This window comes from Oncorhynchus gorbuscha, linkage group LG06 (genome assembly GCF_021184085.1).
Source record: "Oncorhynchus gorbuscha isolate QuinsamMale2020 ecotype Even-year linkage group LG06, OgorEven_v1.0, whole genome shotgun sequence".
NCBI lineage: Eukaryota > Metazoa > Chordata > Actinopteri > Salmoniformes > Salmonidae > Oncorhynchus > Oncorhynchus gorbuscha.
This window is the reverse complement of record NC_060178.1, coordinates 20317947-20339493: the sequence shown is the minus strand read 5'-3', so window position 1 is coordinate 20339493 and position 21547 is coordinate 20317947. Positions and strand designations below refer to the sequence as shown.

Below are 21547 nucleotides of genomic sequence, written 5' to 3'. Positions count from 1 at the left end.
AGCGTAGAGCAGAGTAAAGCAGCGTAGAGCAGAGTAAAGCAGAGTAGAGCAGAGTAAAGCAGTTGTAGAGCAGAGTAAAACAGAGCAGAGTAAAGCAGTTGTAGAGCAGAGTAAAGCAGAGCAGAGTAGAGCAGAGTAGAGCAGAGTAAAGCAGAGCAGAGTAGAGCAGAGTAGAGCAGAGTAATGCAGAGTAATGCAGAGTAGAGCATTAGTAGAGCAGAGTAGAGCAGAGTAAAGCAGTAGTAGAGCAGAGTAAAGCAGAGTAAAGCAGAGTAGAGCAGAGTAAAGCAGGAGGAGAGCAGAGTAAGCCAAGTAAAGCCGAGTAGAGCAGAGCAGAGTAGAGCAGTAGTAGAGTAGAGCAGAGTAAAGCAGAGTAACACGGTAGTAGAGCAGAGTAAAGCAGTAGTAGAGCAGTAGTAGAGCAGAGTAAAGCAGAGTAGAGCAGAGCAGTAGTAGAGTAGAGTAGAGCAGAGTAAAGCAGAGTAACACAGTAGTAGAGCAGAGTAAATCAGTAGTAGAGCAGAGTACAGCAGTAGTACAGCAGTAGTAAAGCAGAGTATAGCAGAGAAGAGCAGAGTAGAGCAGTATTAGAGCAGAGTAGAGCAGAGCAGAGTAGAGCAGAGTAGAGCAGTAGTATAGCAGAGTATAGCAGAGTAGAGCAGTAGTATAGCAGAGTAGAGCAGTAGTAGAGCAGTAGTAGAGCAGTAGTAGAGCATTGCAGAGTAGAGCATTGCAGAGTAGAGCAGTAGTAGAGCAGTAGTAGAGCAGAGTAGAGCAGAGTAGAGCAGTAGTAGAGCAGTAGTATAGCAGAGTAGAGCAGAGTAGAGCAGTAGTAGAGCAGAGTAGAGCAGTAGTATAGCAGTAGTAGAGCAGAGTATAGCAGTAGTAGAGCAGTAGTAGAGCAGTAGTAGAGCAGTAGTAGAGCAGTAGTATAGCAGAGTATAGCAGAGTATAGCAGAGTAGAGCAGAGTAAAGCAGAGTAGAGCAGTAGTATAGCAGAGTAGAGCAGAGTAAAGCAGTAGTAGAGCAGTAGTAGAGCAGAGTAGAGCAGAGTAGAGCAGTAGTATAGCAGAGTAGAGCAGAGTAGAGCAGAGTAGAGCAGTAGTATAGCAGAGTAGAGCAGTAGTATAGCAGAGTAGAGCAGTAGTATAGCAGAGTAGAGCAGTAGTATAGCAGAGTAGAGCAGTAGTAGAGCAGTAGTAGAGCATTGCAGAGTAGAGCAGTAGTATAGCAGAGTATAGCAGAGTATAGCAGAGTATAGCAGAGTAGAGCAGAGTAGAGCAGTAGTAGAGCAGAGTAGAGCAGTAGTAGAGCAGTAGTAGAGCAGTAGTAGAGCAGACTAGAGCAGTAGTATAGCAGAGTAGAGCAGTAGTATAGCAGAGTAGAGCAGAGTAGAGCAGAGTAGAGCAGAGTAGAGCAGTAGTAGAGCAGTAGTAGAGCAGAGTAGTAGTATAGCAGAGTAGAGCAGTAGTAGAGCAGAGTAGAGCAGAGTAGAGCAGAGTAGAGCAGAGTAAAGCAGAGTAAAGCAGAGTAAAGCAGTAGTATAGCAGAGTAAAGCAGTAGTAGAGCAGTAGTAGAGTAGAGCAGAGTAGAGCAGTAGTATAACAGAGTAGAGCAGTAGTAGAGTAGAGCAGAGTAGAGCAGTAGTATAACAGAGTAGAGCAGAGTAGAGCAGTAGTAGAGCAGTAGTATAGCAGAGTAGAGCAGTAGTAGAGCAGTAGTAGAGCAGTAGTAGAGCAGAGTAGAGCAGAGTAGAGCAGAGTAGAGCAGTAGTATAGCAGAGTAAAGCAGTAGTAGAGCAGTAGTAGAGCAGAGTAGAGCAGTAGTAGAGCAGAGTAGAGCAAAGTAAAGCAACATAAAGCAAAGTAGAGCAGAGTAGAGCAGAGTAAAGCAGAGTAGAGCACAGTAGAGACTGGTCTCCTACTGAGACAGCATGGCTCAACATGACCAGATCAGACCTCCACAGGAGAACATTACAGATAGAAAGACCAACCGCCATCCAAGAAAAAAAAAGGAGTCCAGCCAAAAGGAATGTTTCACATTAAATATCCAAATACTAACACCTCAAACTTTGAACATTACTGGCGAAAAAAGAAGTTATTTATTTTATCTTTCACATTTGCCAAGCTCCAGGGTGGAGGGGCTATTTATATATTTTTTTAAAGAGCATTTGAATATTTAAAAAAATAAGTTGTTATTTGAGAGAACTCCAAGGGATGCGTACACGGTAGGCTATAACTGTGTTTAGCAGTGCGTTAAAGAGAGGGGGATTCTCTCCCAGCTCATTCCACCCCACTAGTAGTCTCCTCTGTCTCGTGGAGTCGCTAATTGCGCCTCCTTGCCAGCCTGGGAGGGCATCCGTCAGGCTGGACCCACCACTGGGATTAAAAGGCAAGATGTGGATGAATGTATAAATGAGGGGTACCGTGAGGCTGGGAGCGAAAACACAGTCTACAAACCATCTGGCCTCTGAAAGATTTAACATCCACAAGGATGGAACATATTAAAGACCACCAAGCTGTGTCAGGGAGAAGGAACTCCTCTCTCTGCATGCATGTTCATTATATTATGCATCGCTCTGTTTTTTCCCAGTAGACACATTCCACTTACAGTACACAACATGGGAATCGGGAACTTATATTGAGGCATCCAACGAATCAATGTCATCCGACAAAACTACGTTACCCATACAACCCCATCATACAATCCCCAGAAATAGAATGCATCCTCACGCTGTACCAGCCACCATCTTTCCCTCTGATATCCTCCACTGTGCTCTAGTAGTACTTTTCTATACATCAAACCCCTCGACTGCCCGCCGTTGAGTTGTAATTCCACTTCTAGTCATGGCGAATACAAAGAGGTGAGCGTGGCTGTGTCTTCCCTCTCACCTGAGTGCTGTGAAACAGTTACCCCTTCTCCTGTGTTTCCTGGCCCCTGCTCTGGCCCCCCGCTGAGACCCCCCTGCCTCCTCGTTTCCTGAGATATAACATGTCAGACAAATAGAACAGGCAGACGTTGTGTGTCAGAGCCCACCGAGAATGAGAATCAGATGGGTGGTCGGGGGGGGTGTAGTGGCTAGCTACACAGCGTTTGTATAGAGCAACCACTACCTCAATCCACAAGGCAAACACAGAAACACCACAGACACAACCACTGTACTGTAGCATTACTGATACCACACTGCTACCATCAAACCATCAGAGACGTTCTCCGTCTCTGTAGTCAGAGGAGAGAGGAACTGATAGTAGTGTCTATTTTCATGTTATGGAAATGGAGAGACAGCAGTGGCGATTTTAGCATGGACATCTTGGTGGAGCAAACAAACAGAACATGTGGGATGCATGCCAGCAAAGCCACTACACAACACAACACTAAACAATGAATTGTCATTCAGGGCAGGTGGGGCAGAGCTTTTAGGTCAAATAAATAAATAAAATAAAAAATGTTTTTTTTGGGGGTGGGGCTTGTCTGTTTAATTTGTTATTAGTATTATTAGCATTAGCATTTAGCATTAATACGTGTCACATATCAGTTTGCAAACAATGTAAAAAAATCAATAAAATGTCATTGAGTTAATAAAGCCTCATACAAACATGGTCTCTTTGTTGCTTTCTTGAGTAAGGCAGCTCCAAAATGCAGGTGTTTCAGCCGAGCTCAGTGCTTTCTGGGGTGGTGGGGCTAGTCAGCAGAAAATACAGAGCGTTGCACCTGAATGGTTCAGTTTTCTGTCGTGATTGGCTCAGTTTTCTGTCACTCATGGGACAGTACGTCATCCCCAATTCTAAGCTTAGAGCTTGAAAATGTTAGCCCCTTGGGATATGCCATAGATTAATATTAGTAGTGCCCATCCAAGAAGGCTCAAGGTCTTTGGCCACAGATAGAATTAAATCAAATCATGTTATAGCTACAGTAGCTTTGATTGGACTGATCATGTCAACATCTTATTTTCAAAGTCTTAGCTAGAAGTCATCACCAGTTGTCATCAAGTCAACAATCTACTGGCAAATCATTTTTAATCCTTGTCATATGAAGAGAAATAATGAAGAGAAATGATTGATAAAACGTATCGTGCTCATCGGCCATTGTACATAAAGATTACACAACAAGTTGGAAATTTGGAAGGAATCAGTGGCTAACTGTTGCAAAGAAACCACTAACTAAGCGTTGCAAAGAAACCACTAACGTTAACCTGTTGTTCAATGGAGCGGCTGTGTTTTTTTCCCCGAGTTCCCACCATAAATCCATAAATGTCCGACTTTGATGACAAAATTTGCCCACAAAGGATCGCTGCGCCACCTTCACAAGGTGAGTCCAAACATCTATTGTATGCTGCTGCATAAATGATGTAATATGCAAGAGAGATATATATACTTTAGCTAAGAAAGTAATACTAAGTGTATGTTGTGCAGTAAGCTGTCAGCAGCCCATGTGCCTCACCCTAATAATTTGGTGTATTTTCACCAAGGCGGTATTGTAAACACATTGTTCGTGGTGTTTGCCTGTTTGGCTACTTTTTTATACAGCTTTGACAGTGCTACTGATAGTATTGGTGGTGCTTGGATTGCACATGCAAATTCAGCACACACAACATTCTATAATATAATTGTGTTATTTGACGTGTCAAATTAAAAGCTCATTTAAGACATCAAATAGTGTTATATGACGTGTATCTTTTTTGACACGCAAAGACCCAAATGCCGTTCAGTGTGCCTCACCCTAATAATTTGCTCTTAATTTCGCCTACTGTTCTAACTTGGTGGTGCACAAATAGCCTAAAACCTGTTATTGAGAAATGTAATCATTGAATATTCTAAGAGCTTTCATTGTCTGTTTATATGCCCCCTTTATTTATCCTACAGTTCTGACGTGTTGTACAGGGAGTACACTGTAAGAACGGCCTATGTTCTGAATTCTGTCGCAGTACATTTCAAAAGTGCTGAACAAATAGTTATATTGACTACGTCCGTCCTAGCTCGCTCATTCATTTCTTAATCGAAAATACGGATGACCTATCCGCTTGTCGTCCCCTTATGCCATAGTTTGTACATCTCTATTTTAACTAGAAACCACATTTGTTTAGGCAAGTCTGCCATATCAGCTATATTTCTTAAAAGGCAGTAAATGATGCTGAACGAACTGTTTGGCTGCCAGACAAGGCTCCACTGAAAGCCAGGTGTAGCAGTGGTAAGATGTTGGGACTCTGCTGTTGGGACAGTTTTATGTAGGCCCCAGTGGCAATTTTAGCATGTAAGTCTTAGTGGGGCAAACAAAAAAAAATGTGAGATGCATGCCAGCAAAGCCAATACATGACACAACACTAAACAATACATGAATTGCACTCTAACAGTGACGAACGGTGCCCATAAACTGTTAGGGCCTACATTTTTTATGTTGACATTGTTTGCAAACTGATATGTGACACGTATTAATGGCAAAATAACAAGCAAAACAGGCAAGCCCCCCCCCCCCACGCCCAAAACAGCCCCACCAGCCCTGAATGACGGGTCGCCACTGAGAGGCAGGGCCATGGAAAGAAAAGGAGAGAGAAAGATAGAGGGGAATGATGAAGGGAGAGATGGAAACAGAGAGAACATGTGTGTAGTAGATATGCAGCAGTGTAGCAGGATGGATGTGTGAAGTGCATTGTGGGTTGTGTGTTCTGTGGGCTGGATAAGCTTCTCTCTGCTCAGCGGCCTCTCACCAGCCAGCCAGTCAAACAGCCATCCAGCCTTCTTTTAGAAACAACCTGCTGCTCTGCGCTGATGGTAAGTAGATATGCCAGTTGGTTGTTTGTAATACTGCTTGATATGCAGTTTGCCCGGGGCTATGGTGTAATGAATGTAAACTAGGATCCCCCAGGAGAGGAGTTATGATCGTCGTTAACTCCTTCACTGCCGGCTGTCCCCCCACTTAAAGGTGTGTCATGTGATTGCCATCTGATCAATGTGAAACCAAATCAATACAGACAGTGCATAAGCAGATAGTCAACATGAATGTATAGTACATATTCAAGGTGTATACAAGAACCCTTACAGGTGACTGTGTTTCAGGCCCACCATTACCCTCTTCTCTGCCTGCACACACTCCCTCATAATGCTATCTGGCCTTTCATGGGCTCATCAGGAATTGCTCACCACAATGTCCTGAGTTCCCAGGAAGACATTTGCGGCAGAAATTAGTAGCACGTTCTGATGGCTGAACTGGGCTAGAAAGTAGATATATGTGGTGCAGTGAGAGAGGGAAAGAGAGATAGATAGAGGGAAAGATATAGAAAGATATAAATATAGGGAAAGAGAGAGAAAGATAGAGAGGGAAAGAGAGAGAGAGAGAGAGAGAGAGAGAGAGAGAGAGAGACATAGAGAAGGAAAGATAGAGGGAAAGAGAGAAAGATAGAAAGAGAGGGAAAGAGAAACATAGAAAGATAGAGGGATAGAGAGACACAGAGAGAGAGACAGAGAGAGGGAAAGAGAGAGAGAGAGAGAGACAGAGAGAGAGAGAGAGAGAGAGAGAGAGAGAGAGAGAGAGAGAGAGAGAGAGAGAGAGAGAGAGAGACAGAGAGAGAGAGACAGAGAGAGAGAGAGAGGGAAAGAGAGAGACAGAGAGAGAGAGAGAGAGAGAGAGGGAAAGAGAGAGACAGAGAGAGAGAGAGACAGAGAGAGAGAGAGACAGAGAGAGAGAGAGAGAGAGAGAGAGAGAGAGAGAGACAGGGAGAGAGAGAGAGAGAGAGAGAGAGAGAGAGAGAGAGACACAGAGAAGGAAAGATAGAGGGAAAGAGAGAAAGATAGAAAGAGAGGGAAAGAGGAACATAGAAAGATAGAGGGATAGAGAGAGAGTTTTGAGTTTTTATTTTTTACTCAAGTGTTAACATAAATAATGACACACTGCTTTTTCAGAAATGAAACAACAAATGTAATTCCTAAACAAAAATAAATACATAACATATACATTCAACTTATTTCATCAGCAAAAAATAATTTTCCCTCCTCTACAAAACAAAGCGCTCCTTCGTAAGCCCACTTCTCCTCAAATAATAGGAGATCTTTTACAGCTGAAAAGAACTCAAAATCTAATTTTATTCTTGCTTTCACTAATCCTTTAAAAACACATCTTACATCCTGCCCATATCCCGTTTCTATCTTATGTTTCCTACTCAGACAAATTGACATCTTAGCTTGTCCCAAAATAAAATTTAACATTTGACATTTTCTTTTCTGTTGTTTACTATATTGAAACCCCAAAATAAAAACAGTGTTATTGAAAAACTCCCCTACAGCTTTAAACAAAGATTCCAGCATTTCCAATAGAGGTTTTATCCTCTCACACTCCATAAAACAGTGAAAAATGGTTTCTCTTATATTACAAAAAGGACATCCATCTCTAACATCTGAGTTAATAACAATAATGACTCTGGGATATTTGGTCCCTAGTCTTGGAAATGAGACGTCTTCATCTTGTACCTTCTTCTTGTGGCTACTAAGCACCCCATTCTTCCGCTGACAGAGCCTTCCTGCAGCTCCCCAGCATTTGTCCGACAATCCTTTCCGACCTCATCCCCAAATGTTCTGCCACCCGTCTTCCATCCATTAAGGCGGGCCCAGCCATGGCCATTAACTGTCTTAAGGTGATGATTTTCCCCTTCACCAGAATCTTGGAGAAATGTGGAACAGCTGCAGTTGTACAATCCAGTCTTGCCCCATACACCAGAGGTTCCTCCAACAGCCAATGCACTGACTCCGCTGAAGTTCGTCTGGACACCTTCATTATGCTCCACACTCTGAGAAGGCATCTGTAAAACGGAGGTACTCCCTCCCTAGAAATCTGGCTACTATCAACCAGAAATAAAGCCTTCTTTAAACCTAATCCTCCAACCCGCTGTAATATAAGACCTGCCAGCCCTCTCCACACCACATTTTCCGGTCCATAAAGCAACCTTTGAATAAACTGAAAACGGAAAGCAGCAGCCCTACTAGCAAGATGTACAAGACCTTGTCCCCCCTCCTCTTTTGACAAATACAAAACACTTTGTGGAACCCAGTGATATTTATCCCAAAAGAAATCCACAATAATTACATTTACATTTACATTTAAGTCATTTAGCAGACGCTCTTATCCAGAGCGACTTAATTGCCTGTATCTTAGCCAGAAGGCCAGATGGTGGTTCTAAAACTGACAACCGATGCCACAGTGCAGAGGCTATCACATTGTTAACTATAATAGTGCGCCCCCTATATGACATACGAGATAGTAACCAACGCCATCTCCTCATCCTCCCTTCCACCATTTCAACCACCCCACTCCAATTTTTTTTCCATAGTCCCCTCATATCCTAGGTACACTCCAAGATACTTAAAACCTCTCTTACACCATTCTAGCCCCCCTGGCAAAGCCATGATCCCTCCAGACCATTCTCCAATCTGTAAAGCACAACTCTTTTCCCAATTTACATTTGCAGAGGATATTCCCCTAAAACAATCAACCATTAGACTCAAGCTATCCACCTCCGCTTGATTTTTCACGAGCACAACTACATCATCAGCATAGGCTGAGAGACGAATAGGAGGAATATCCTCTGAAAGGCACACCCCTGCAATGCGACTTCTAATGCTATTTAGTAGTGGCTCTATAGCAATGGCATATAACATTCCTGACATAGAACATCCCTGCCTAATACCTCTACACACTTTAAAAGGAGCACTCAAACCACCGTTAACTTTCAATACACTTTCAATGTCACCATATATCACCTTTATCATGGCAATAAAACCAGAGCTGAACCCAAACGCCTCAAACGTGTGCCATAAATATTGATGTTCATCTCGGTCAAATACCTTTTCCTGATCAATTGAAATTAGACCAGCATCCAACCCAATAGCCCTAGAGACGTCCAAAAAATCACGAATCAGAGAAATGTTATCCCCTATCTGCCTGCCAGGAACACAGTAGGACTGATCCGTATGTATGATTTGCCCCATCACCTCCCTCAGCCTGTTGGACAAAGCCTTTGACAATATCTTATAATCAGTGCACAATAAAGCCACCGGCCTCCAGTTCTTCACCTCCCTCGGGTCACCCTTTTTGGGCAGTAGGGTGAGGACAGCCCTTCTGCAGCTTATTGGTAGTAACCCTCCGGTTAAACTATCATTAGCTACTTCTAACCAATCCTCTCCCAACATAGCCCCAAAAGACTTAAAAAAGTCAACAGGAAGCCCATCAATGCCTGGTGCCCTTCCATTTTCCATGCCTTTTAATGCAGTGTATAAATCCTGCAAAGACAATGGTTGCTCAAGCTCAACCTGAGCTTCTGCAGCCACCTTTGGGAGCCCATCAAAGAACTGCTGTGTCACTGTTTTGTCCTCACACTTGTAGAGCTCAGCATAGAACTCTACTGCCCTCTTTCTAATGTCACTAGGGCTAGTGAGCTCTTGTCCAACAGCTGATTTGAGACAATGAATAATTTTTCTTTGTCCATTCTTTTTCTCTAAACCAAAGAAAAAATTTGGATGAGGCATCCATTTCAGATATTCCCTGAAACTTACTTCTCACCAGTGCCCCCTGTGCTCTGATACCCAGCAGGTCTGCCAATGCAGCTTTTCTCCTCTTGAGGGCCTGAGTATGGCCTCGATCTCCTGTGGTCTCAACCAACGTCATGAGTTCCACTATTTCAATCTCTATGGCTTTCATTGATCTGGTGATATCTTTAGTGACATTCCTCGTGTATTTATTACAAAATTGTTGAATCTGGATTTTCCCTATATCCCACCACTGTTGAAGGGATACAAAACTCCACCTCTCCCAGAAAAAAACTGAAACAGTTCCTGAAGTGAGCATCACTCAATAAAGTTATATTAACAATGATCAGAAAATCCCACTGGGGTTATCACACTTGATTTACAGACCTGAGATTGATGCTCAAAAACATAAAACCTATCTAACCTGGCCATAGAGATGATGTTCTCCCTCACATGCGCCCAGGTGTACTGCCTTGTTCCTCCATGTTGAATCATCTTCTTTGTTACATTTCTCAATGGTATTTGATAATGTCTCTAAAAAACATACCCTCTCAACTGTCACCACTGGGGCATATACATTTATCAGACACATAGTGATGTTTTCATACCTTGCTCTAACTTTTAATAACCTCCCCTCAACTACCTCTTCAACCTCATATGACAAAGGCAAAAACCTTTTTGAGAACAAGATAACCACACCCCCACTTTTTGAGTTTTTATGACTACACACCACTGTCCCCCCACTCCTGTTGCCACATAAATTCATTTTCCAAATTACTATGCGTTTCTTGTAGAAAAATTGTCACTTCCCTTTCCCCTAATTAACTCATACACCATGGCTCTTTTTATAACATCTCTTGCCCCATTTACGTTTAAAGAAGAAATCTAAAAACTGCTCATGGATGAAAAAAATATACAGAGGAAGATACAGCCACCACATCTCTTTACAGAGTTAAAACTGCAACTGAACTCTTTCATTTTCTTTAGAATTTACATCACTTATCACTCTCGTGACCACTTTCTGGAGTCTAGCAATTTCAGGGCTTTTCAAACTTCCCCCTGTAATTTTTGACATCAGGAACTTTGCTGATTCAATAAACAATTCACGTTCAGGGAAAAAATCAGTTGCATTGTAATCCTGCATATATTTATTCCCTTTTGTCAACTTCAGAAATTGACGTATCCTCTCGATCCCATACCTCCCTTCCACCCCATTTATCTCACTATATTGTTGTGACGCGTCAGATGACTCACTCTCGCTATCCTCCCCAGAAGAATACTCCACCATCTCTACAACTTGATCATCTTCAACTGATTTATCAATCTCTACCTTTCTCTTAGAATTAGACCCTTCACCACCCCTTAAATTCTTCCTTTTACTCATCTGTATTTTGAAAACATCCGCTTCCTTTTCCGTTATTTCAATCTCCTCTTGACTTCCAATTTCATTTTCCAGCACCACCTCAGCGACAGCAGTCACAATCTCGCCTACTGTTTCCCCTCCCTCTTTGTTCTGATCTACCACAATTGCCCCTGTATACACAATGCCTTCCTCTCCTACTTTTCCAACCACATCTGCCCACCTTCTCTCTTCCCCGGCACCCTTATTATGTTCATTCCTTCGCGCCGGTGCGTTAGTTGCACCCTCACTAGAGCTACTACCAGGCTCAGCGCGCTCATTCTCGGGACAACTACGCACCAAATGCCCCTCTCTTCCACAGCCAAAGCATTTCATTGATTCAGTAGATGCATAGAAGACATAATCAAATCCATCAATCTTAAAGCTAAACGCTAAATTCAGTTAATCTCCTTCCTTTTTAAAAATCATATGCACTTGTCTCCTATGAGACACGACATGTTTCAACAATGGAGATTTGCATCCAAAAAGAACCTTCTTTATTGTAGATACTATTTGACCATGGCGAGATAACACTTCAACACTTCATCTAACAAATGGTGGCACGTTAGAAAGCATAACTTTCTTCGCCGGATTCATAAGCGGAAATACCGGCGTCTGTGTCTCCCGCAACACAACACCCCTCTCAAATATCTTATTCACCTTTTCAATTGAATCTAAGAATATCCTTGAGGCTGATTTGATACTATCATACCCAATGATAGCACCCACAGCCAAGCTACATTCTTCCACTGAACACCCGGCCGCAGCAGGAATCTTTACTCCATGTCTCCGACTAAGTTTTTCAAACTCTACATTTCCGCGGGTGGCCATAGCAACCAGCCCCACCCGCTGGTTGTGCCCTCGCGAAAAACCAACCTCAAAGATCCCACCACCCCTATACGTGCTTAGTGATAGTTTAAACAAGATACCCTTAAAACAACTAAACTAATCAATATATATATATACATACCAAAACCCGATAGAGTGAAAAGAAATTCCATTCGCTCTCACAATCACTCCTGCTTGACGACTCAATCCCAGCATGCACTCCGACGAGAGAGAGAGACAGAGAGAGAAAGAGAGAGAGAGAGAGAGTGAGAGAGAGAGAGAGGGAAAAAGAGAGAGAGAGACAGAGATAATGAAAGATAGAGAAAGACAGAGAGAAAGAGAAAGATAGAGAGACAGATAGAGAGAGAGAGGGAAAGAGAGAGGGAAGATAGAGGGAAAGAGGAGGAGAGACAGGGAGAGAGAAAGGGAAAGATAAAGGGAAAGAGAGAAGAAAGATAGAGAAAAAAGAGAAAGATGGAGAAAGGGAAAGACAGATAGAGAGAGGAAAAGAGAGAGACAGAGAGAGAGAGAGAAAGAGAGAAGGAAGATAGAGAGGGAAAGAGAGAGAAAGATAGGGAGACAGGGAGAGAGAGAGAGGGAAAGATAAAGGGAAAGAGAGAAGAAAGATAGAGGGAAAATAGAGAGAAAGATGGAGGGAAAGGGAAAGACAGATAGAGAGCGGAAAAGAGAGAGACAGATATAGAGAGTGAGGAAAAGAGAAAGATTGAGGGAAAGAGAGAGAGAAAGAGAGAGAGACAGATAGAGAGAGAGGGAAAGATAAAGGGAAAGAGAGAGAGAGAGGGAAAGAGAGAAAGGTAGTGAGAGGTGGAAAGAGAGAGACAGATAGAGAGAGAGGGAAAGAGAGAAAGATAGAAAGAGAAAGAAGGAAAGAGAGAGTAAGCTAATGAGAGAGGGAACGAGAAAGACAGATAGAGAAAGAAAGAGAGAGAAAGACAGAGAGAGAAAGAATGAAAGAGAGGGAAAGAGAGAGAACGATGGAGAGAGAGGGAAGGAGAGAGAAAGATAGTGAGAGAGGGAAAGCGAGAGAAAGATGGAGAGAGAGGGAAGGAGAGAGAATGATAGTGAGAGAGAGAAAGATAGAGAGAGAGGGAAAGTGCCCCGGGGAGGGGAGAGTGTGTGTGGTTAGGTTTGTCTAGACAGTGGGAGATGCTCTGACAGCTGTCCAGGTGGGTACAGTATGCTACCATCATCTCAGGGTCCTCTGTGGCTACAGAGAGAAGTGTGTAGGGGTGTTGTGAAAAACATGTGGACTTGGCAGCTTGTGGTGATCAAACCACTCACATCACTGGTCTGTGTGTGTGTAATTGTGTACTGTATACAGTAGTGTTTATTGTTGTGGGTGAAATTACAACATTATGTTTAATACTGTTATTGCATGAAATGGTTGTTTATGCAACAGAATAGGAGGTTGTTAGAACTATATTGTGTCTGTGTGAACTGAGAGTGGGCCTCTGGGGCTTCATGCTGACAGTAGATGTACGATGCCTTAGGTGATAAACCGAACCAGCCACATTCCATTCATGTGAGGGAGACTTCTCCGGTCTGACTGGAAGGTACCAGAGGGAGATTTCTCCAGTCTGACTGGAAGGTACCAGGGGGAGATTTCTCCGGTCTAACTAGAAGGTACCATGGGGAGATTTCTCCGGTCTGACTGGAAGGTACCAGAGGGAGATTTATTCGGTCTGACTGGAAGGTACCAGAGGGAGATTTCTTCGGGCTGACTGGAAGGTACCAGGGAGAGATTTCTCCTGTCTGTCTGGAAGGTACCAGGGAGAGATTTCTCCGGTCTGTCTGGAAGGTACGAGGGAGAGATTTCTCCAGACTGACTGGAAGGTACCAGGGAGAGATTTCTCCGGTCTGTTTGGAAGGTACCAGGGAGAGATTTCTCCGGTCTGTCTGGAAGGTACCAGTGGGAGATTTCTCCGGTCTGACTGGAAGGTACCAGGGAGAGATTTTTCCAGACTGACTTGAAGGTACCAGGGAGAGATTTCTTCGGTCTGTCTGGAAGGTACCAGTGGGAGATTTCTCCGGTCTGACTGGAAGGTACCAGGGAGAGATTTCTCCGGTCTGCCTGGAAGGTACCAGGGAGAGATTTCTCCGGTCTGCCTGGAAGGTACCAGGGAGAGATTTCTCCAGACTAACTGGAAGGTACCAGGGGTAGATTGCTCGGGTCTGACTGGAAGGTACCAGGGGGAGATTGCTCGTGTCTGACTGGAAGGTACCAGGGGGAGATTGCTTGGGTCTGACTGGAAGGTACCAGGGGGAGATTGCTTGGGTCTGACTGGAAGGTACCAGGGGGAGATTGCTTGGGTCTGACTGGAAGGTACCAGGGGGAGATTGCTCGTGTCTGACTGGAAGGTACCAGGGGGAGATTGCTTGGGTCTGACTGGAAGGTACCAGGGGGAGATTGCTTGGGTCTGACTGGAAGGTACCAGGGGGAGATTGCTTGGGTCTGACTGGAAGGTACCAGGGGGAGATTGCTTGGGTCTGACTGGAAGGTACCAGGGGGAGATTGCTTGGGTATGGATAATTATGAGAGGAACCTTGGCCAGACCCTGGTTTCTACCCTCAACGAGAACAGTCTTTACAGCATCTTTCATACAAATCCTAACCTTGTGGCTCATTCCATACATCTGTTGTTTGTCTTGAACATTCAGGAGGAAGAACTTTGCTATAAAATGCTGTGGCTCAAATGCACTCGTTGTGCTCTCAACTAATCATCTAGGGGTGGTTTGTCGACTAGCTTCATTATTGCAATAATTCATCGATGTTAAATCAAATCAAAGTTTATTTGTCACGTGCGCCGAAAACAACAGATGCTTACTTACAGGCTCTATCCAATGGTGCAAAAAAAAGGTGTGTGTGTGTGTGTGTGTGTGTGTGTGTGTGTGTGTGTGTGTGTGTGTGTGTGTGTGTGTGTGTGTGTGTGTGTGTGTGTGTGTGGGTAAGTAAAGAAATAAATAAAACAACAGTAAAAAGACATTTGAAAAAAGAGTAGCAAGGCTATATACAGACACCTGTTAGTCAGGCTTATTGAGGTAGTATGTACATGTAGGTATCGTTAAATTGACTATGCATATATGATGAACAGAGAGTAACAGTAGCGTAAAAAGAGGGCTTGGCAGGTGGTGAGTGGTGGGACACAATGCAGATAGCCCAGATAGTCAATGTGCGGGAGCACTGGTTGGTCGGGCCAATTGAGGTAGTATGTACATGAATGTATAGTTAAAGTGACTATGCATATATTATAAATAGAGAGTAGCAGCAGCGTAAAAGAGGGGTTGGGGGGGGCACACAATGCAAATAGTCCAGGTAGCCATTTGATTACCTGTTCAGGAGTCTTATGGCTTGGGGGTAAAAACTGTTGAGAAGCCTTTTTGTCCTAGACTTGGCACTCCGGTACCGCTTGCCATGCGGTAGTAGAGAGAACTGTCTATGACTCGGGTGGCTGGGTTCTTTGACAATTTTTAGGGCCTTCCTCTGACACCGCCCGGTGTAGATGTCCTGGTTGGCAGGCAGCTTTGCCCGAGTGATGTACTGGGCTGTACGCACTACCCTCTGAAGTGCCTTGCGGTAGGAGGCAGAGCAATTGCCGTACCAGGCAGTGATGCAACCAGCCAGGATGCTGTCAGTGTTTCAGCTGTAGAACCTTTTCAGGATCTCAGGACCCATGCCAAAATCTTTTTAGTTTCCTGAGGGGGAATAGGCTTTGTTGTGCCCTCTTCACAACTGTCTTGGTGTGTTTAGACCAATCTAGTTTGTTGTTGATGTGGACACCAAGGAATTTGAAGCTCTCAACCTGCTCCACTACAGCCCAGTTGATGAGAATGGGGACGTGCTCGGTGCTCCTTTTCCTGTAATCCACAATCATCTCCTTAGTCTTGGTTATGTTGGGGGATAGGTTGTTATTCTGGGACCACCCAGCCAGGTTTCTGACCTCCTCCCTATAGGCTGTCTCGTCATTGTCGTTTTTGTGTCGTCAGCAAACGTAATGATGGTGTTGGAGTCGTGCCTGGCCATGCAGTCGTTGGTGAACAGGGAGTACAGGAGGGGACTGAGCACATACCCCTGGGGAGCTCCAGTGTTGAGGCAGATGTGCTGCTGACTACCCTTATCACCTGGGGGTGGCCCGTCAGGAAGTCCAGGATCCAGTTGCAGAGGGAGGTGTTTAGTCCCAGGTTCCTTAGCTTGGTAATGAGCTTTGAGGCTACTATGGTGTTGAACACTGAGCTGTAGTCAATGAACAGCATTCTCACATAGGTGTTCCTTTTGTCCAGGTGGGAAAGGGCAGTGTGGAGTGCAATAGAGATTGCATCATCTGTTGATCTGTTTGGGCGGTATGCAAATTGGTGTGGGTCCAGGGTTTCTGGGATAATGGTGTTGATGTGAGCCATTACCAGCCTTTCAAAGCACTTCATGGCTACGGACGTGAGTGCTACGGGTCTGTAGTCATTTAGGCAGGTTGCCTTTGTATGCTTGGGCACAGGGACTATGGTGGTCTGCTTGAAGCATGTTGGTATTACAGACTCAATCATGTTGAAAATGTCAGTGAAGACACCTGCCAGTTGGTCAGCACAGCACAGACAATCACAATATCACACTGGGCACACACGGGTTGAATCAACGTTGTTTCCACGCCATTTCAACGAATGACGTTGAACCAACGTGGAATAGACTTTGAATTGACTGTGCCCAGTGGGTTGACATTGATGCCACAAAATAAAAACATGGTCGTTCCTAGACTGTTTTCAAACAGTTTTTCAGATTACTTGATGATTTCCCCGCACTGTCTAGTTTGTTTTTGAACATTTAACAGTGGCAATGTGACAGACAGGGGAGACAGTTGATGTCAGCGCTAAACCCCTACACCAGTCTTGGTGTCGGAGCTAGGCCCTACACCAGTCCACCTGAGATTTAATTCACACACTCCACATCTCTCTCTCTCTCTCTCTCTCTCTCTCTCTCTCTCTCTCTCTCTCTCTCTCTCTCTCTCTCTCTCTCTCTCTCTCTCTCTCTCTAAAATTAATTCAAAGGGCTTTAGTGGCATGGAAAACATATGTTTGCATTTCATCCCTCTCCCCCTCCCTGTCTCTCTCTCTCTCCCTCTCTCTTAATTCAATTCGATTTAAGGGCTTTATCTCTCTCTCCCTCTGTCTCTCTCTCCCCCTCCCTGTCACCCCCCTCTTTCTGCCCTCCCTCTCTCTTGCCCCCCTCTCATTCCCTCTCTCTCGCTCCCCCTCTCTCTCTCCCCCTCTATCTCTCTCTCTCCCCCCTCCCTCTCTATCGCTTGGTCCCCTTCTCTCTCTCTCTCTCTCTCTCTCTCTCTCTCTCTCTCTCTCTCTCTCTCTCTCTCTCTCTCTCTCTCTCTCTCTCTCCTTTCGCTCTCTCTCTCTCTCTCGGTCCCCCTCTCTCTCTCTCTCTCTCTCTCATTCCCTCTCTCTCGCTCCCCCTCTATCTCTCTCTCTCTCCCTCCCTCTCTCTCTCTCGGTCCCCTTCTCTCTCCCCCTACCTATCTCTCTTCCCCTTCCTCTCTCCCTCTAGCTCTCTCTCTCTATCTCCTTCTATCTCCTTCTATCTCCTTCTATCTCTCTCTCTCTCTCTCTCTCTCTCTCTCTCTCTCTCTCTCTCTCTCTCTCTCTCTCTCTCTCTCTCTCTCCCCATCTCTTCCTCTTTCCCTCTTTCTCCCCCCCTTTCTCTCTCTCTCTCTCTCTCTTTCACTCACTCACATGCAGACAGAGGAGGCTCAGCTGTAATGGGATGTGTGAGATGATGGGAGGTAGCTGCATGGCCGGGGCTGTGTGTGCCGGGGCTCAGCTGTAATGGGATGTGTGAGATGATGGGAGGTAGCTGCATGGCCGGGGCTGTGTGTGCCGGGGAGAGTAGCCGACCTTGTGCGGTAGAAATTAGGCTGGCTTGCCACGGTGCTGTGCTGTTCTCCTCGCCTCGCCTCCCCTTGCCGTGCCAATCACCAGGCTTCACACACACGCAATCTCCCATTCACCTGCTTATCAACCGCGGCCTTGCCTGATTTCCCACCTGCCTGCTTCAAAGGCTGATTAATTCAAGGCTGTGTTGGTGTGGGGGGCAAGAGGGGAGGGGACCGGTCAGCGAGAAACCAATCGGTGATGGCAGGATGGGAGACCTTGTAGTCTAGGGAGAATGCCTCGTTAGAATTGATCCCCTAGGTAATAGGAGTGTATGTGTGTATGTATTTGTACGTACCTGTGTGGCAGGAGGGGAAAGGAGCTGGAGAGGTGGAATAGAACAGAAAACGGGACAAAGGCATTTTTCTCCAGGAGATTGTGTTTCTGTTTCCTCTGTAAGTAAAACCATTTCTGGACTGGGACACTCTGACCAAACTAGAATGTTTGAATCTGAAATGGTTCGTTGTGTAGTGAAATACCACCTACAGTGCCTTCAGAAAGTATTCATACCCCTTGTCTTATTCTAAATGGGGTTGTTACAGCTTGAATTCACAATAGATTGAATATATATTTTTCTCATCCATCTACACATGAAAACATGCTTTACATTTTTTAAGTGCAAATGTATTAAAAATTAAGTACAGAAATATCTAATTTACAGAAGTCTTAACACCCCTGAGTCAATACTTTGTAGAAGCACCTTTGGAAGTGATTTCACAATCTCAATTTAATTCATTTTATATTCAGCCTGTAACACAACAAAATGTGGGAACAGTCAAGGGGTGTGAATACTTTCTGAAGGCAATGTATCTGTTCCTTTAGCAATAAATGATTGATGCTCGTATTAGCAATAGATGCTTGTCTGCGATGCGTTATTTGAAATGTTTTGCCAAGGTCTCACTTTTAGCAACAGACATGCATGTTTAACGCTACTAGTGTGGTCCAGGATTGATAATGTCTAAGAGAGAAGCGTCCAGGTTGCCGCTTTAAAACCCTTTTGGTTTAATCCTGGGAGTCTGAATGACTCTGAGTGTGATATTTCCTGAATTGGTGTGAGCAGCCAATGAGCTCTCAGTTGGAGCCGTGTGTAGACTGACAGCTCGGGGAGTCCAGAGGGCAGGGCTATTCTTTTCTTTAATAAGCTCTGTTGATTCATTGAGATGACAATGAAGTAGGTTTGTGGATTGTGGAGCTCTAATGGGTTTATATCTGTGGCCAGGACTGTCGGAGTGTTATTATACAAAGCCCTGGCGGCGTCATAGAAGAAGTCAAAGGAGAGAAAGGTATATGCACCACTCTGCAGTTTACGCTTATGAAGTTTTATTGTGATGCACGGTTGTTATACGTTCCACCGTGCCACAACTGGAACACTGAAGTATTACTGCAGTGCCAGTGGCAGCATGTTAGGACTAGGAGTTAAAGAGAGAAAGAAGAAGAGATAGCGAGAGAGAGAGTGTGTGTGTGTGTGTGTGTGTGTGTGTGTGTGTGTGTGTGTGTGTGTGTGTGTGTGTGTGTGTGTGTGTGTGTGTGTGTGTGTGTGTGTGTGTGTGTGTGTGTGTGTGTGTGTGTGTGTGTGTGTGTGTGTGTGTGTGTGTGCGGGGGGTTTGCTATAATGGTACAGGGGTGTAAAATACTCAATAAAGAGTAGCTGTACCAGAGTGCTCCTCAGTAAAGAGCAGCTGTACCAGAGTGCTCCTCAGTAAAGAGTAGCTGTACCAGAATGCTCCTCAGTAAAGAGCTGCTGTACCAGAGTGCTCCTCAGTAAAGAGTAGCTGTACCAGAGTGCTCCTCAGTAAAGAGCAGCTGTACCAGAGTGCTCTTCAGTAAAGAGTAGCTGTACCAGAGTGCTCCTCAGTAAAGAGCTGCTGTACCAGAGTGCTCCTCAGTAAAGAGCAGCTGTACCAGAGTGGTCTTCAGTAAAGAGTAGCTGTACCAGAGTGCTCCTCAGTAAAGAGCTGCTGTACCAGAGTGCTCCACAATAAAGAGCAGCTGGACCAGAGTGCTCCTCAGTAAAGAGTAGCTGTACCAGAGTGCTCCTCGATAAAGAGAAGCTGGACCAGAGTGCTCCACAGTAAAGAGTAGCTGTACAAGAGTGCTCCTTGATAAAGAGTAGCTGTACAACAGTGCTCCACAATAAAGAGCAGCTGGACCAGAGTGCTCCACAGTAAAGAGTAGCTGGACCAGAGTGCTCCACGATAAAGATCAGCTGGACCAGAGTGCTCCACAATAAAGATCAGCTGGACCAGAGTGCTCCACAATAAAGAGCAGCTGTACAAGAGTGCTCCACAATAAAGAGCAGCTGGACCAGAATGTTCCTCAGTAAAGAGTAGCTGTACCAGAGTGCTCCTCAGTAAAGAGTAGCTGTACCATAGTCCTCCTCAGTAAAGAGTAGCTGTACCAGAGTGCTCCTCAGTAAAGAGCAGCTGTACCAGAGTGCTCCTCAGGAAAGAGCTGCTGTACCAGATTGCTCCTCAGTAAACAGTAGCTGTAGCAGTGTGCTCCTCAGTAAAGAGCAGCTGTACCAGAGTGCTCCTCAGTAACGAGTGAATGTACCAAATTGCTCCACAGTAAAGAGGTGTTCCAGAGTGCTCCACAGTAATCAGCTCCTGTACCAGAGTGCTCCACAGTAATCAGCTCCTGTACCAGAGTGCTCCTCCGTAAAGAGCAACTGTACCAGAGCGCTCCACAGTAAAGAGCAGCTGTACCAGAGTGCTCCTTAGTTAGGAGCTGCTATAACAGATTGCTCCTCAGTAAACAACTGCTGTATCAGAGTGCTCCTTGGTAAAGAGCTGTTGTACCAGATTGGTTCTTAGTAGAGAGCATCTGTACCAGACTGCTCCTTGGTAAAGAGCAGCTGTTCCAAATGGCTCCTCAGTAATGAGCTGCAGTACCGGAGTGCTCCTCAGTCAAGTGTAGCTGTACCAGATTGCTCCTTAGTAAAATGCTGCTGTACCTGAGTGCTCCTCAGTAAAGCGTATTCTGTACCAGAGTGCTCCTTAGTAAAGAGCTGCTGTTCCAGAGTGCTCCTCAGTAACGAGCTGCTCTACCAGAGTTTTCCATAGTTAGGAGCTGCTATACTAGAGTGCTCCATAGTAAAGTGCTGCTGTACCAGATTGCTCCTCAGTAAACAGCTCCTGTACCAGAGTGCTCCTTAGTTAGGAGCTGCTGTATCAGAGTGCTCCTCAGTTAACAGCTGCTGTGCCAGAGTGCTCCTCAGTAACGAGCTGCTGTACCAGAGTGCCTCTTAGTTAGGAGCTGCTGTACCAGAGTGCTCCTCAATAACGAGCTGCTGTACCAGAGTGCTCCTTAGTTAGGAGCTGCTCCACCAGAGTGCTCCTTAGTAAAGAGCTGCTGTACCAGATTGCTCCTCGGTAAACATATTTTGTACCAGATTGCTTCTTAGTAAAGAGCATTTTTACCAGAGTGCTCCTTTGTAAAGAGCAGCTGTTCTGGAGTGCTCCTCAGTAAAGAGCTGCTGTACCAAAGTGCTCCTCAGGGAATTAAATCCCCACACCCCTGGAGCAGCTGCCAAAAATAGACTAAAACACATAGGGCTGGCTAACAGTTGGGACTTGTGTCCCCCCATCTTACTTTCTGTCTCTTTCCTTCCTCTTTTCTTACTTAATTTTTTGTGGTTGATTGTGGTAGATTAGCACAATGTGGTAGATTAGCACATTGTGGTAGATTAGCACATTGTGGTAGATTAGCACATTGTGGTAGATTAACACATTGTGGTTGATTGTGGTAGATTAACACATTGTGGTAGATTAACACATTGTGGTAGATTGTGGTAGATTAACACATTGTGGTAGATTAACACATTGTGGTAGATTAGCACAATGTAGTAGATTAGCACATTGTGG

The 21547-nt window shown here is 44.8% G+C and overlaps 1 protein-coding gene across 7 annotated transcripts in view; it reads left to right on the top strand.

Moving 5' to 3' along the window:
• LOC124037656 (CUGBP Elav-like family member 5) overlaps positions 1-21547 on the top strand; it is a 423888-nt gene that overhangs the window by 35431 nt on the left and 366910 nt on the right. The gene's annotated exons all lie outside the window — the stretch shown is intronic.